Source organism: Coffea arabica, chromosome 1c, assembly GCF_036785885.1.
Source record: "Coffea arabica cultivar ET-39 chromosome 1c, Coffea Arabica ET-39 HiFi, whole genome shotgun sequence".
NCBI lineage: Eukaryota > Viridiplantae > Streptophyta > Magnoliopsida > Gentianales > Rubiaceae > Coffea > Coffea arabica.
Window position 1 is genome coordinate 6444905 of NC_092310.1, and position 17078 is coordinate 6461982.

At 33.7% G+C, this 17078-nt stretch overlaps 1 non-coding gene across 1 annotated transcript; it reads left to right on the plus strand.

The window, feature by feature from the left end:
* Positions 1–4592: 4592 nt before the first annotated feature.
* Positions 4593–4752, plus strand: LOC113743839 (U1 spliceosomal RNA). Its single transcript, XR_003461218.1, has one exon. It is a non-coding gene; the product is annotated as a U1 spliceosomal RNA (small nuclear RNA).
* The last annotated feature ends 12326 nt before the right edge of the window (positions 4753–17078 follow it).

The following is a 17078-nucleotide window of genomic DNA, read 5'->3' on the forward strand; positions in this document are numbered from 1 at the left end:
AGGTATGGTTTAGTTACAAGTATAATTGATTCACTACGAAAATAGGTTTCACATACATTAGGAAATTACGTCATAACTAACCAAGATAATACCATTCATTTAACTAATAATTTCATTAGTGAGAGTAGTGAGGAATTTTATACCTCTAGGAGCTTTCTAGTGTTAATTTTATTATTTTTATTTCATGCTTATAGTCTAAATAATAAAATAGTTTGAAAATCACCGATAATTGAAAATGTTTCCTGTGGGATTGACCCTTAATACCCTATACTCGCTTACGATTCGTATACTTGGGAAAAATCTTGTGTGGAATATTTAGAATTTATAAATATAAAATTTGATTGTGGATGATTTAATTGTATATGTATATCCCGCGCTCGTCAATATCTCATAAGTCATATCAGATCTAACATGCACGTTCAAGAAGGTTCCAAGTTGGCATGACCACAGTTGCATTTTGAACCGAGAACCAGATCGAACTGACTTATATTGGAACTGAACCAGAATTGGAACCAGAACTATAGAGGAACCTTGGGTAAAGGTTTTGCTTTTGGTTCTCTAAAATAGAACCGGAATCGAACCCTCTGGTTCCAATCCTGGTTGGAACAGTTAAAAAAAACAAAAAAAAAGAGACAAGAGACAAAGTCCGACTTGGACTATTGGATGGACATTTGGAGTTTGGACTTTGAGACTTGAAGTTGTCGTTGCAAACTTGCTGCTACTTGATGTCGGCTTTATCTATTTACGATAAAGCCGTTGCTTTAGCAACGACTATTTTAATATAGCCGTTGCAAACTATTTTTTCAATTTTTTTTGTCTATAAATAGTTCTCCAAATTTCATTTTCTCCCACACCAAAATTTTATCTTCTCTTCCATCTCTAATACTTTCAATCATTTGATCTGCTTTCTAATTTCTTCACTGTTCTTATTTGCTCACTGTTAATTTGTCTATATTACGCTATTTATTTAATTCATCTAATATCTATAATTATGGGTATTGTATTATTACTTAGAAGGTTTTTCTTTTTAACTTATTTGCTATCAAATGGGAAGTTTTTGTGGTGGTAGCTCATCTTCAAAATCAACAAGGGAAAAAATATTTTTCGCAATATTAACCCAAATGAAGTCTTCAACGTTGATGATGTTGATATTCCAACTGAAGGAAGTCAACACACGGAGACCATTTTTGAAGAGCAAACAATTGAAATTGGCAGAGGAAGTGGTAGAGCTCCTAAGTCCAAGATCTTCACCAAGCACTTTGTCAAAGTTATGAGACTAAAGCAAAATGCAATTATTATAAAAAAAAAATGTTACCAATACAAAACGGGAGATGGCTATGGAAAGTATCACAAGTGCCATCCTCAAGAATATGGCATTGACAAAAAACAATCACAAATTACTGAGTTTGCTACTTCTAACCTTTCTTTATTTGGATATTGTGAGGAAAGAAATATGAATGAGATAGCAAAAATGCTAGCTACTGAACATTTAACCTTTAGTTTTTGGGAAAATTTGGGTTTTAAGAAATGTTGTCAAAATGCTTTAAATCCTCAATTTTAATATGTTCTTAGAACCAATATTAGACGAACACTTAAAAATATTAGCAATGAAGGAAAAAAGGAATTAGTTTAATTATTTGCAAATTTAGGTATTTTGTGTCCATATGTTCTGATATTTGGAGTGATCATTGGCAAACACATACGTATATGGCCATAACTTGTCATTGGATTGATAATGAGTGGAATATGCAAAAAAGAATGATAGCTTTTTGTATTTTTGATGACTCTCACACTGCCCTACATATTTTTAAAATGATTAGTATTATTTTGGAAGAACATGGTCTATGAAAAATAATTTTTCAATTGGTTTTGATAATGCATCTGTAAAATACCGCTTCTATTAGAGAGTTACAAGATCTTTGTCAACTTGGATTAGGTGGTAAATTTTTTTCATATTAGATGTGCATGTCATATTTTAAATTTAGCAGTACAAGATGGTTTAAAAGCACTTGAAAATCATATTAAACCTATTAGAAAAGCAATTTCTTAGTTGTAGGTACACCTTGGACTAATAAAAGAATGGAGCACTTTTTGTAGGGCTAATGGAAAAAAATCGAAAAAGATTTTCAAGAGATGTTCCTACTCGTTGGAATTCAACATTTATTAATCAATCTTACAAATATAGTGAATTATTATGTGCATTTTTTGCAACTAACATGGCTGATATAATGTTGCTCGAAAATAATTGGATTGTTTGTAATAAAATTTTAGAAGTTTTAACAATTTTTAATGATGCTACTTATACTTTGTCTGTGTATATTACTAAGACAACCTATTGTGGACATGTTTAGAAAATGGACTAATTATTATGGACATATTCCACACATATATTTCGATGCTTTGATTTTTTATCCTCGTGTTAGATTAGTTGATTTGTGCAAGTACTTGTCATCATATTATGAACAAATATATGGTAGTGATAATTATGCTTGTGATGTTAATAAAATGGTATTTGAAGTTAAAGAACTTACTTATTCTTTATATAATGAAATTTTTATTGCTTATGGTGATTGATTCCAGCTAGTACTTCGGATGAACCAGTAATAGTCCTAAAGTGACTGTTAAACTTGGTGATAAATTACTTTTTCAAAGGTCAAAGCGACAAAGGGGTTCACTTAATACTAGTATGAAAATAGAGGCATATCTAACTACCAAGTTTGTGCTTGATGATAGCAGCTTAACTAAACATTTTAAAGTTCTCAATTGGTGGAAGCAAAAATTGGTGAATTATCCTATCCTCTCCCTTATTGCTAAGCAAATTCTAGCAATTCCAGCATCAACAGTCACTTGTAGAAGCATTTTGGATGAGACACTATTAAGATTAAGTCTCGAATCACTAGAAATTCAAGCATGCGTGGATGATTGGACTAGAGTAAAATATAGACAACAAAAGATGGAAAAAAATGAAGAGGAAGAATTCAATGATGCAGCCAATATTAGCACCCTCGCAAGAAATGAAGTTAGCACTTATTTCAATATTCCATTTCAACTTCAATGAAAATATTATGTATCCTGTTTCCTACTTAAAATATTTACCATTTGATAATGTAACTTATTTTTCAAAATTTGATGATGTAATGTAGCTTTTCATAATATTTGTATCATTTATTCCTTGCTTTATAAAATAATAATAAAATCAAAATTTGATCTTTCTACTATATTTAATTTTTTCACATTCTATTTAAAATTTTAAATATATTATTTTGCATTAAAATTTGTAAGAACAAATAACTAAATATAATTGTGCTTGTATAGAACCAAAACTAGAATCCTAAATAACCAGAACCAGAACCAGTAAAGAATCAAAACCGGAACTAGAACCAAATTTGCTGATTCCGGAACCATAATCGGGAACCATCTTATAAGGTGCAATTTCGGTTCTACCTTTTTAAAGAACAGAACTGTCGATTCCAAAATGTGTTTGCCCAGTCCATGGTCTCCTCGAGCGGGAGTACAGCAGTGATAATTTTGCCCGCAAAGGCTTGTGTGCACACGGCCTCTACACGAGCATCACGATTTTCAACAGCATCAAGAATGTGTTTTCACGGGAATAATTTATTATTTTGTCATTGAAGGTATACAGGTAGAAATAAATCATATCTTTACAGGTAAATGAAGGTAACCAGTGTAAACTAAAAGAAAATGCTGTGATCTTTAAGTAAATTCCTAAAAAAATTTGTGTAAACTAAAAGACACGGGCTTAGATTTTTGAAGAAATTCCCAAAATGTGGGACTTTTTAGAAAAATATTCCCAAAGGGTGGTATTTTTCAGTACTCTTCCCAAGGTGTAAAAAGTGCATTCAATGGAGCAATATTTTCGTAAAAAACACACTTACAGAATGTGTTATTTTATTTGTCTAAGCATTAATTCGTTTCTTAAACAACTCATTTGCTAAATATGGATTTTCAAAACTCTCACTATCTGAGAGCGTCTTTCAAAATCTACTAATATTTGGGAATTACCTCGCAGATTAGTGGCTCCAACCGTTTTCGGATATCCGTTTCGAAGCTTTGTACATGCACAAGCAAGTTTTATACACGCTCATTGCAATTAGGGCACTACATACACAAGCAATTATATACAAACACTTACAGAATCGGTGTACATACTGAAACACCAAAATGATAAGTCATTGGTTTAGCCTTCATTCGGTTATTTGTGGTTAGTTGTTGTAATGTTGTATGGTTATAGTTGAATAAGGAAAGATCAACCATCCTCTGCAGCCCACATAATTAGTTAATATCATTTTTTTAAGTTTCTAGTATATTCGATAACTAAAAAAAAAGGCTAAAATTTCACTTATACAGGATTCTAACATTTTTCTATTATACCTCCTATTGGGATTCTACATTCTATTCTGAACGTATAACAAACGGACAGAATATTTAGGGGATTCCAATTTCCAACTTCTAACGGGCATTGACTAATGACCGGTTATTACTTGCTCGCCTCTTTTGTCCCACATCGAAAGCATCAGAGAAAAAGTGCCACCAGAAGTTGTATAAATACTCAGCTTCATGAAACCTGAAACATACTTACCTGGACGGGGTCGATGGGCGATCAAGAAGGCTCATGGCTTAGGTTGGTGACCTCCATTGCACTTGGGAGGGGTGCCTGCCTATGGTCTCCCCAAGCGGGAGAGCCAACGTCATAATTTGTGGTAGCGGGGCCTGCGTTCGCGCGGCCCCTGCCCATCTCTAGTTCCAAATTCTTCTCTGGTTATTCTTTGTTGGTTTCATAGACATGAAGGTGCATTGTCAACTAGCTTCTTCTTTGTTGTAAGTTTGTATAGTGGTGGAGCTAGGATTCGGCATTATGGGGTGAATTCGAGATAAAAATCAACATGTTGTTCTAAAACATAAAATTTGTAATTTTTGTTTCCTCAAAAATGTTAATTAAGAAGTAAAAGTTTTAACTTTTATTACTAGAAGTGATGGATTCATCTTCCTACACAGGATTAATAATCCGATTCTGTATCTGTCTATGAACCATGGACCGAATGGATAATACCAATTTGGACTTATTTATCTTTATAAGTAATCCCCTCATCTAGTTAGTAAACCAAACACTTTCTTAATAGAGATAAATACATAGGAACACGAACTAAATAAAGAGATAAATTTGGATAATACCAATTTGAACTACATATTTATTGAGATAGGATAATACCAAATTGGACTAATTTATTTTTGCTAATAGAATAATGCTTTATTATAAAAATTATATAACTCAACTCTCTCGCTATAATATAATATGAATTTTGGACTAATTTGCCCCTATCAATGACATAAAAAATTTTGGACAATTCTGTCCTTACCTATAAAAAGTTAAATCTTGGACTAATTTACACACATTAATGTAATGTTGGACTGATTTGCCCAAACTATTAACACAATTATTTTTTTATTCATTTATCCATATTAATGAAATAATTAAAATTTTGGACAAATTTGTCCATACCAAAAAAAACTTATGTAATTTGCCCATATTAATGAAATAACTAAATTTTGGATTAATTTGCTCCTACTATTAATAAAATTAATATTATGGCTAATTTGCCCTTACTAAAAGTTTTAGACTAACTTGCCCTACTAAAAGCAAAACCATATTTGCTTGGCCAATTTTAGTTCAAAAAAGATTAGACATGTCAATTGAGACTTGGGAGTTTGGGCCAAATCTAAACTAAGCTAAAACATCCAACATATTTATGACTCGAGTATGGATTCATAGTGTTGGGCCAAAACCCAAAATTCAAAATTCTACTCTTTACAAGCTGAGTTTAGGTTTATCAAAGCTTGATTAACACTCCTAATTATTGGTTTAACAAAAGGGTATTTTGGTCTATAACTATGTAATCCCATCTGATCCTATCTCTAATCAAACACAAAATTATGTTATTTTCTAACAACATACCATCTAATATAAAACCAACCAAATACTGGATAATAAAATTACTCATCCAAGAATGACTCAACCCTGGATGAGTAGTTTGAAGATAAGTAATTCCCTCATTTAGTTAATAAACCTAATACTTTCTTAGTGTATTAGATAATGTGTAATTTAAAAATTTTTAAATGCATTTATCTCTTTATTTAGTTCATAATATAGGGAAAAAATGGTTTAATCTAATGTTTTATTCTTTTAAAATACAAAATCTATTCTCAAAGCATTAAATTCGAACTTTTGCTAAAAGTGCTTTTAGCACTAAAAAGTTAATTCCTAATTTTATGGGATGATATCCACAAAATATCTCCAAATCATTTTTAGTACCAAAAAGTGTGTTTTTTCCTAAAAGCATTGCATCCCAAACGAGGCCTTACTTGGACGGGTCGATGGATGTTCAATAAAGCTCATGGCTTAGTTTGGCAACATTTGTTGCACATAGGAGGGGTGCCTGCCTATTAGGATGGCAACGGGGGCAGGCACCCGCGGACACCCGCCCCGCGGGGGGTCATTGGGGCAGGGGCGGGGGGAATTTTTTTCCCCCCGTTTAGAAACGGGGTGGGGGGTGGGGGTATACTCTCCCGCCCCGCCACCCGTTTGAAAAAAAAAATCTATATATATATATATATACATAATTATATATATATATAATGATATTATCAATTATACTACTAATTATACATGTCTATTAATAAAAATTATTAATTATTTATACTAAATTTATTAATACATTTATGTTAAATTCCTAACTACACTTAATACAATAACACTTTTTTTTCTAAAAAAACACAATATTAATTTAGTGATTGTATTTGTATCAGAAGTGAAAACTTGATTATTTTAGTTATATTTGTTTTATCATATTTGATTGTATTCAAATAACCTTTGTTTAATTATTTTTATAAGTTTCAATTGTGAAGTTACAATGAATAATAATTTAGTGATATGTTGATATTTTAGTACTTGATTATTTGCTCAAATTTAATTATAATAAAATTTTTTAATCCCACGGATGCCTCCGCAGGGGAAGTGGGGCGGGGCGGGGGCGGAGGGAATTAAAATGCAACGGGGCGGGGGTTGGGGGAGGTGTCCGCCCCCCCCATTCCCGCCCCTACTGCCTATGGTCTCCTCAAGTTGGTTAAGCCAACATCATAATTTGTGTTGGTTGGGCCTCGCTCGCTCATCTCTAGTGAAGTGTTTTTTTTCTTCCTTGCAAGTGATTGTGGTTCTTTGCCACCCCATCTGGTTTTAAATAGTGGCGGAGCCCGAATCTAAAATTAGAGTATGATTTCAAATAGTGGTGAAACCAGAACCTAAAGTCGAAGGCACAATCGTAAGGTTCAAAACAATTATGCTGGTCGAATGGGTAACTATAATGTATTGTATTATTAATTGATCGTTAGTTTAAAGTGATTAACCTTAGAAAATCGGATGCGGCTAATAAAATTTTCAAACTACCCAAAGTTATCTATTGAAATTCCCTTGTATGTGTTTCCTTGAAAAGCAAAAATTAAAATTAGCATTTTCACTCCTTTTTTAGTTAGTTGAATAACTAATATTAGTGTTTTACAAAATTATATGCATAATTAGTAAGTATTAAATTGCAGTGTCTTCAAACCCAAATAAGTTACATAATTACAAATCATCCAAAAGTGAGTTGATAAATCAACCAAATAAAAGAGTAATAGTACAGGGTAATTCAAATTTAGCAAAGAAAGAAATATTCTAAGATATATTTTGTAATTAAAAAAATTTCTTTTTCTTCTTTCCCCATAATTAGCTCTTTTCTCTTTTAAACACGTTAAAATGTAATTGGCTATCCTTTCCATATTACTCTCAATCTAGTATGGAATTATGATATTATCTTCTCAATCAGTTTAGTGCAAAATCTGGGCACAGAAAATATCTTATCCCTTCAAATACGAAAAATCAACTAGTATTAATTAATTTTAGTCTCTGCATCACAGACAGCAGGATTCAAACATGCAAAAAAATTTCTGGTAAATCAACAATTGCAGTTTGTGGTATGACAGAACAGCAGGACACAACACGCAGGATGGCACAACAGTGATAAACTAAACTCAAATTTAATCAGATATTTGTTGGGTCAGACGGTTAATTACACGAGTGCAAAACAAGTTGGGTTTCGGTTAATTTGCAAGTTGACATGCAAACCCAATAAAAATAGCAATTTTATAATTAAAGATGAAATTAAATTTCCAATTGCACTGCTTAGATGGTAAAAAGGTTGTTGAAAAAAGAAGGCTTGTATGATAGATTTTGCATAGGCCTGCAAATTTGGCATGAACATTTTAGTTGGAGGCTTTGAAGGCTAAGTTGTATGTCTATTATGTGAGGAAATAAAATTTGTTTCTATCCAACAGTTGAAGCCTTAAAGCTTGTTTTCTGCTTTGAAAATTTTATGTCGTACGTCTTTGAAAACTTTGAAGACTCTAAGATCTGTTTTTCATTATGTACAGTAGTAGTGGTTTTTGTTTTTGTTAAAAGTTCTAAGAATTGAAGTTTTGGACCTTGTTTTATGGTTTAAAGGGTTTATGGTGTATAATTGTATTTTGTCTTTCATCCTTCAACAGCAGGAGTCAACAGGTCACATTAATGAATGCAGTAAAGCATATGGTTAACGGATTTGGGGTTTTTCAAATTAATTTTAGATTAAACAGTTAATCTTGTAAAACTGTGATTCATATTGCAACAATTTTTATCGTGTAAAAAACTAAATATGTTAAAAGGATTAATTTGTAGGTCATGATAATTAATGATTCTTCAATGATGTATTACATTGATTCATATTGCAACCATTCTTCAAGTAGGTTATGACATGACATGTCATAATGCCAAATTCTAAAAGATTACATCTAAGTTGAGATTTTTTGACACGAACACTATGGTGACAAAACGCGACCCAATGCCAGGCTAAGAAAAAAGGGGCTGCTACACAGATTGATGCAATATACCTAATCTAATATATATATCCAACGTATGATTGGAGATATTTTGCCCCAGATTCTGATAACATACATGGCCTAAAAAGACTAATAAAGAGTTTTTGAAAGCTACAGCTGATTCCATCTGCTTTCCATTTCCTCTGTACTATATGGTAATGAAAGTCATCAAGCACTAAAGAAGGGCTCGTTTGATCTTTTCAACGTAGTAGTATTTGGCTACAACCATCCAGCTTTATCCCGTGGTTTGTTTGGTCAATTTTGTCCCTTCTTTATTTGTGCAAAAAGAAATTGCACTAGTGACAAAGCCAAAAAGGGCTGTCATGCTTTAGTATAGGTTTCTATTATCATATTGAAAAATGGCAAAATAATTTAAGATAAGAAGAAAAACTTCCGATGTTAGTGTTGCCAGAAATTGTGGGAAATTTGGAAAAGATTGTTGGGAAGAATAAGAGTGTTCATTTGCTTTTTTTTTTTTTCTTGTTAAATTTGGACTCTCCAAGGTCTGTTTGTCAAATTTGAAATTTCTCAAATATGTGCTATCAAATCTCAAATTTCTCATATTCTTTGTGACAAATCTAAAGTTTCTATTTGAGTTGAATCAGGGGCTGTAGAGTTTTACCACAAGATATTTTGGAGTGACAATGTGCCACCTTTGTTGAATTTTCAGATTAGAAGGAAATTCCTCCCATCTACTTTATTGTTGTATTCATTAATGCAGCTTTATTCAAATGAAATTATCTTGTAAAAGACAAAAAGTGAACTTCCTATGGAGTAAAAAAAACTAAATTTAAAAAAAAAAAGCGCTTCTCTCACAACTCTGCCCCCCACCTTCCCTAGCCATGCGTTGTACCAAGTGTATCTACTGCTATGGATGGAACGACTGTAAACGATAGCAGCAGCTACACCGATAAAACTTGTCAAGCTCCCCTGACCAGTCCAGCTTGAATTGTTAATTAATTTTAGCTCTTCAAATACCAAAATTTCTAACATGCACAGAGGATGAGAATCACTGTGAATAGCCAATCTCACTTTTAAATTGTTAGGATAAAAATTAATCCAACTTGAAAACTTTTGTTTGTTACCATTATCTGGTTGTGATTCTATAAGGTCTTCTATAGTATATACGACAGACTTCAAAATATCAAGGTGGCACTTCGTTATTAAAGACCTAAAAAACATACGTATTGATAGGGGTGTGCAAAGTAGAAAAATTTCGATTTATTGACCAATTTCGAATTGAATTCGGAATTTTGGTAATTCAGAATGGAATTCGATAATTCGATTTCGAATTGGTTGAAATCGAATCGAATTCGAAGGTATAATTTTTGAAATAGGAATTCGAAATCGAAACTATGATTTCGATTTTGAATAATAATATTTATATATAATATAATATAATTTTTTTAACAATACATATATAATATATATTATATAACATAATAAGTTAATACCTACTGATACATCTAACAATTAACAAAAACAAACGTAGAAAAGAAAGAAACAAAAAAGAAAAGAAAGAAGGGCAAACACAACATTCGCATTCACACGCACAAATACAGGCAGAGACCCAGGAATCCTAACCAAAAACATTCTCTTAATTTCCAGAGTTAGATCTAGCGAATTTATGTGAACGTAAGCAGTGACAAATAGTAGTATGAGCAGCACTGGACTGGGGGACATTTCGCACTGCCACCACCGGTTATGAATCCCACTGCTGCTGACCCAGCACCTCTGCCTCCTCCTGCCTCTGCGAGCGCCTCACCACTCTCGACCAATCCTCTTCCAATCCTTCCTGCTCTTCTCGCCGCCCCTCCACCTCCTCCTCCTCCAGTGCCGCCACCCTTAAATCCCTCTACTCCTCCTCTTCCTCCAAGCCCTCCACCTCCTTTCTGCATTTCAAACTCTGCTAGGACGTTTGTATAGGCTATAATTTTTATGTTATCAGCTTCATCCTTTATCCTTTCCTCTTGAATTTGAGTAAGATAAACAGCCAACTTGTGGAATCCAAGGGGACTGCACCTGGGGAAGTCATTAAATTCGAACAGGTTTTTTCCATTTTTGAACAAGAAAAAAAAGGAACAGGTTTGAATTCGGTGAATTTGGAATTCACCGAATTCTGAATTCAATTTGGTGTCGAATTCGAAATCGGAATTGGCCATTTCGAAATCGAATTCGGTCGGGAAAATTCATGTCAAAATTTCGAAAAATTTCGATTTCAAACTTTCGATTTACCGATTTTGATTTCGATGCACAACCCTACATATTGATAGGAGGATGAACTTGATGTCACTGTTGCAATGGGACTGTCAATTGCTGTATGAATGGAGAGAAGGAAACAGAAATACTGACCATTAAGATGCAATTAGGCTACAAAGACCCTGTTTGATAACCCAGTTTAACATTAAAATTTAATGAATTCAGATCTTAATATACTCAGATTGTTGCATAACAAAAAATTGAACATCTAAATTAATTAAGTGGCACTGAATTTTCTAAACAAAATTTGTTTTCAAAATTAAGTGATAAGTTATTTATTTACTTATCACTGAATATGATATGCATTCAAATATATTAGATTTAATATTTAATAATATAATTGATTCAAATTTCATATTTTAGTTTTATCAAATACACCCAATGTCTTTGTTTGCCCTCCAAACTCTGTTAAAAATTTGTTGGCAACTAATCTTATTGCTTCACTACGCCTAGATTTGTGACTATATTGACGTGCGCAGGGTATACATATCAATTTAACCTCATTCTAATCAAGTTTTACATTTATAAACTCCTAAACACCCCACACGCGATTTATCGCAAGTATACGAATCGTGAGCGAGTATAGGGTATTAAGGGTCGATCCCACAAGGAAGATTGCAATTACCGGTATTACTCAAGCTTCTCTATTATTTAGACTATCAATGAATTATAACAAATTTAACCTACTCAAATTATACAAAATAGCAAATAAAAGCTCCTTAGGTTGTGGTATCCCTAACTACTCATGCAAGTGCTATATTTGGATCATTAATTACTACATTTAGGCTAATTATGGTGTAATTTCCTTATGCAATTGAATCCTACTTTCGTAGTGAATCAATTATACTTATATAACTAATCCATACCTATTTTCATGGTTATGAAATTAGCTACAAGTTCATTTTTTCAATGAAATTACATGATATGAATCACTAAAAACCACATAAGTGCACCTCTACTTTCGTGAGTGTACTCCCTATGTTTAGCACCTCTTGAACTAGTGTTAAATCTCAATTTTCATTGCAGAAACAACACCTTAGATAATCACAATCAATGGTACCAGATTAATCATGATTTAAGAAGCCAAAGTGCTAAATAACTTGCTCAAATCATAGCAATCAAATAACCAAATAATAAACACTAACAATCATAGAAAGTTCAACCAAACCCAAGGCTTAAACTTTAGATACACATATTAAACACAAAATCCAGAACTTGTATATTAACTAAACTTGGAATCAAATACAAAAGATAAAGAATTTGGAAGGAATACAACCCTTGTCACATGAGCTTTCTTCCTTGCCTTCTTCATCCTTCATCTTCATCCTAATCTAGATAATAAACAAGAATGAAAAAGTTACACTACTCTATACTAAGCTAAACTAATACTAGGGAGATGAAAGAGCTACATTTCTGCAGCTTCAAGCTTTCTCCCGTAGCTCACTCTCTATTTTTCTGCTATGAACTCCTCCTCTTGCTCTATCTCCTCTCTATCTTCTCTTGCAATGAATTTGGCTCTTTTTAATGATGAAAATGGTCAAGGAATGAAGCTTTACACTTTCTCCTTACAGCTGGTAATGTTTCTCACATGTCTAGCATCCCATGTGAGTTGGTGGAGGTGAAATTGAGTTTTCCGCGTAAAAAGCAGACTTCTCTGACCACAATCCGGTCAGGAATCCGGCCACAAATCCGGCCAAATTCCGGCCGGATTGCTACAATAAATCTGGGCTGCTACAGTGCCTCGGATCCACTAACCCAGAAACAACCGAGGGTTCGGATGAATAGTGGATCCGAGTGTGGATCACTTGCTCTGTTTTTGGCCCAACGTCAACCGATCTTTTCTTGATGTTAGAGACTGAACCAGCTCATGTCTAAAACATGAAAGTTGTAGCCTTTTGAGTTATCTTTCCAATGCATCAAGAATCACCTCATTTGGATCTGTGTAGGCTGAGATGTGACTGAAATACCCTTGCCTGCTCCATGCCTTGTTCCAGTTTCGACCAATAGCAATTGACTCTGTACTTCGGCTTTTTTTGACCTGGAAAACCTTCAAACTGGATTCGGATATCTTCACCAAAGTTGTAGATCTATCTCTTATCTTCAAATGGGTTCAAGAATCATCCCAATCCAATCATTGTAGCTCAAGTTATAGCCGAAATACGAAAATGTGTCAAAACTGTCAAAATACACAAAATCCAAGTAAAAAGTGATAAAAACCTCATTTAATCACTTAAAAGCATTTTTCACCAATTATAGCCAAAATGATTCATATTCTTCCAATTATATACCCAAAGTGACTAAAAATAATATAAAATGTCATACAATTATTACGTAAATTAGTCACTTATCATATATAATGGGTCTATAATCCTTCTATTTATCCAAAAATCAAAAAGAATACTTGATATCCCTTGGACAAAAAGGAAGAACAAAATCACCTAGAACTGCAAATGTGAATATCTTTTCGTGTTTAAAGGAAGTCTATCTAAGATAGCAAATTTCGCTCTAAATTCCAAAAAGCTCGAATCCTTTTTCCTATAGCAGAAATGGCCATGTCTGCAGCAAGGGCAACAATTAAGCAAACTTACTGATAAGTGACTAATTTATGTAATAATTATATGACATTTTACATTATTTTTAGTTACTTTGGTTATATTATTGGAAGAAAATGAATCATTTTGGCTATAATTGGTGTAAAATGCTTTTGCTCAATTAAATGAGGTTTTTATCACTTTTTATTGTATTTTGTGTATTTTGACAGCTTTGACACATTTTAGTATTTTGGCTATAACTTGAGCTACAGTGATCGGATTAAGATGATTTTTCAACCAATTTGAAGATAAGAGATAAACCTACAACTTTGGTGAAGATGTCAAATCCAATTTGAAGGTTTTCTGGGTCAAAAAAGCCAAATTACAGTTAAGGATGGCAATGGGAGCGGGCACCCGCGGGGGTACAAATGGGGTGGGGCGGGGGCGGGGGCAAACTATTTACCCCCGCCTTAAAACGGGGCGGGGGATGGGGCAACATACACCCGCCCCATCCCCTGCCCCGTCCCCCGCATAAAAAATATATATAAATACACAAAAGTAACAAAATCCCTAACTGTTCAAGGTATTTTTTGTTAGTATTTGGGAATTCTTCCTCTCTCCTATTAGTTCTAAAAAATGCTTGGACATACGAGGAGAGTTTTGCTTTTCGTATAGGCTTGCTTTTGATTTTTTTTTTTTGCTTCATGTACTAGGCTTTTGTGTGCATAAATTTTTGAGTTGTTCAATCCTTTTAAATAGCCATGGATATAACTTATTATGGTGGGGGTCATCTTTAGCTAATTAGTTCAGGAGACTTGTGAATGCTATTACTTAATAGGAAAAACTCTATGTTGTTGTAAAGCTATGCTGTGATTTTGGATATGAATCTCTGGAATCTTATGTACTAATACTCGTTTTACGGCAATTAAATGGTTTAAGATTTTAGTATTATAAAAAAAAAGATAGCCATGGATATATGTATAATGTTGAAATAACTCCAAATGATATATTTCAGTCAGGAGATGGGCTGGTAACTGAAAAGTCAAATATACATAGAGGAACAATCAAGTGCAACCTAATAAAAAATTCAGTAAATTATTGTAAATGAACATTTTATGATAAGTTGACTTTTTTTCTTGCGGGGGACCGCGGGGGACCGCGGGGGAAATGGGGCGGGGGATGGGGGACAAGGGACGCGGAATGGGGCGGGGGATGGGGAGAGTTATTTGACAATGGGGCAGGGGATGGGGGAAGGAACCCCCGTCCCATCCCCGCCCCATTGCCATCCCTAATTACAGTGGCTAATTCCTATTAGTCGAAGCTGAAACAAGACATTAAGTAGTCAAGGGTATTTCAGTCATTTCTCAGCCTACACAAATCCAATTGAGGTGATTCTTAATGCATCGGAAAGCTAACTCAAAGGGCTACAAGTTTTATGTTTTGGTCAAGAGCTAAATCAGCTTCTATCATCAAGAAAGGTGTAGTTGAATTTAAAGCAAAATCAGAGCAGCAGTGAAGTTTGAACAGAAACTACACAAAATGTCACTGTAGCAATCCGGCCGGAACTTGGCCGGATTTCTGGTCAGAGAAGGCTGTTCTTTACGGAAAAAACTCAATTTCACCTCCAACAAGTCACATGTAGTGCCAGATATGTGACAAGCACTTTGCAGCTGTAAAAGAGAGGTGTAAGCCTCATTCCTTGACCACATTTGTCTTGAAATAGCCAAAAACTTGCAAGATTAACGAGGAGACATACGGGAAAAGCTTGGAGTCTGCAGAAATATAGCTCTTCCATTTTCTGTGTGTTAGATTAGTTCAGTATAAAGTAGTAGAGCTCATCCATTCTTGCATATTAGCTAGATTAGGATGAAGATTGGGATGAAGAAGGAGGAGTTGAAGCTCATGTGACAAGGATTATCTCTTCTCCAACTCTTTATCTTTTGTACTTGATTTTAAGTTTAGTTAATATACAAGTTATGGATTTATATGTTATTATGTGTTTCTAAAGATTATGCCTTGGGTTTGGTTGAACTTTCTATGATTGCTAGTGTTTATTATTTGGCTATTTGATGCCATTATTTTGAGCAAGTTTTTTAGCACTTTAGCTCTTTAAATCATGATTAATCTGGTACCATTAATTGTGATTATCTAAAGTGTTGTTTCTGCAATGAAAATTGAGATTTAACACTGGTTCAAGAAGTGCTAAACATAGAGAGTACATTTACGAGAGTAGATGTGCACCTACATGGTTTTAGTGATTAACTTCATGTAATTTCATTGAAAAAATGAACTTGTAACTGATTTCATAACCATGAGAATAGGTATGGATTAGTTATGAGTATAGTTGATTCACTACGAAAGTAGGTTTCATATGCATAAGGAAATTATACCATAGCTAGCCAAGATAGTAGTTCTCAATGATCCAAATATAGCACTTGCATGAGTAGTTAGGGATATCATAACCTAAGGAGCTTTCAATTGTTATTTTGCACAAGTTCAGTAGATTTCATTTCTTATATTTCATTAATAGTCTAAATAATAGAGAAGTTTTAGTAACACCGGTAATCGTTCAATCTTCCTCGTGGGATCGACCTGATACACGCCCTAAACTACTAATTTGACCTGTATGCTTGTAGTCAAACGGATGTAAATCGGATTTTAACTTGTACGTATATCAAAACCCCATCAACTCTGTTAAAAATTTGTTGGCAACTAATCTTATTGCTTCACTACGCCTAGATTTGTGACTATATAATGGGTCTATAATCCTTCTATTTATCCAAAAATCAAAAAGAATACTTGATATCCCTTGGACAAAAAGGAAGAACAAAATCACCTAGAACCGCAAATGTGAATATCTTTTCGTGTTTAAAGGAAGTCTAACTAAGATAGCAAATTTCGCTCTATATTCCAAAAAGCTCGAATCCTTTTTCCTATAGTAGAAATGGCCATGTCTGCAGCAAGGGCAACAATTAAGCAAACTTACCAGCCAAGTTAGCCTAAATTTGCCTAGAAAGAATTGTAGGCCTAGTCATAATCAAAGTTTGGGGAATGCACTGAAGATCCCAAAGTTGTAACGAAAACAAATTTGGTACCTACTTCAAGTAATCAAGCTCTGGCTTCTATTTTGGTAACCTAGATTCTATTGTTTGTATTTCGCTGCTCCCTCCGTAAATTTATGCCGTGAACTAGTAAACCTCACTAGTGTGTACTTCAATTCTTGATCTATGAAAAAATTACAGAAATTCCCAAAAAAAAGGTATCTAAAGTTCTCAATTTTGAAGAAAACAGTGATGAAAACTAATAAAGAAAATGAATATT